Below are 1230 nucleotides of genomic sequence, written 5' to 3' on the forward strand. Positions count from 1 at the left end.
TCACATGCTGTAATCACTGATCGTTCAAAAACAATTTGTTAATAATAAAATAAAATGATCAATGATCTTGTCTTAAGGAGTGTGTTGAACTGAAGACAATACAAAGGCAGGTGAGGCCTTTGAACATTAAGGTGTCTAAACATCCATCCCATCAGAGCTAAACAACCAGAACTAAAAAAAATTTAACCACAAATGTTCAGAATTACCAGAAAGATAACAAGACAAACCCGAGTATAAGAACTAAAAGCCTCAATACAAATGAACATAAATGAACTAAGAACAGAGATGACAAAGAAAATCATACAATACCAAAAGATAACCACGGATACAAAACTAAAGGACAGACTTAACAATATACAAATGCACACAGATAAGGTTGTAATAATGAACAACACAGAAGGAACAACACTTGTTAACTAAGTTTAAAAAGTCACAAGGAACAAAACTCAATTAGGAACCATAAACTCCAACAAAACCCACCAAATAGAAAACAAGGAAAAAAATCCAAAATCAAACAAACCGTCAAAATCCTGGGTCCAAGATCAAAGTCTGTGACATCTTTCCTTTTAATGTGTTTAACTGCAGGTGTGCATAGCTTCCCATATGGCGCTGTGTGGGCTTTGTTTCCAATCTCAATTCAGTGTCTCAGAAAGTTCATAGATGTTAACAGGAGCTATAAGATCCAAAACATATAGTTATTCCACTGGTCCTAGTCTGGATTTATACATATATAATAAGACTCTCTTGTGCAATATTAACACAACCTTTTTTAAATCCATAGATCAAAGTAAAATTGTAAAATATTTTACTTACAAGGTGCAATTTCTTTTTCTGAAATAAAAAGGAAACATAATTGCAGACATGTTCAGTTTTATTAGAGCAACAGCTCAGCCCATTTGAAGCTCTCACCTTTCTTCTTTTTGTAAACAACAAATCCAACAGCAGCAACAGCGATGAGAACAGGAACAACAACAATGATGGAGAGGAGTTCTGCTCAGAAAAAAACAAGACAAAATACAGAGATGAACCCATTACTATGAGATCCATTCATCTTTAAATCACATATTGATAAGGGGAAAAAATAAAGTATCATCTCTATATGAGGCTGTACTGCTGTGAAATGATTATGAAGATTATGAGTAAAAAAAAAAAAAAAGGGTGGGAAAGTCTTTTCCCCCACACAAAAGCAATTTAGGAACCAAAGTGGTCCTGAAATATTGTAGGATATTA

At 33.6% G+C, this 1230-nt stretch overlaps 1 long non-coding RNA gene across 1 annotated transcript; it reads right to left on the reverse strand.

Moving 5' to 3' along the window:
* Positions 1-932, reverse strand: LOC116315007. The gene is made up of 3 exons (XR_005609863.1): positions 910-932; positions 814-831; positions 1-673 (listed from the first exon to the last, which is right to left on the reverse strand). It is a non-coding gene; the product is annotated as an uncharacterized LOC116315007 (long non-coding RNA).
* Positions 933-1230: the final 298 nt, after the last annotated feature.

Source organism: Oreochromis aureus, linkage group 22 (assembly GCF_013358895.1).
Source record: "Oreochromis aureus strain Israel breed Guangdong linkage group 22, ZZ_aureus, whole genome shotgun sequence".
NCBI lineage: Eukaryota > Metazoa > Chordata > Actinopteri > Cichliformes > Cichlidae > Oreochromis > Oreochromis aureus.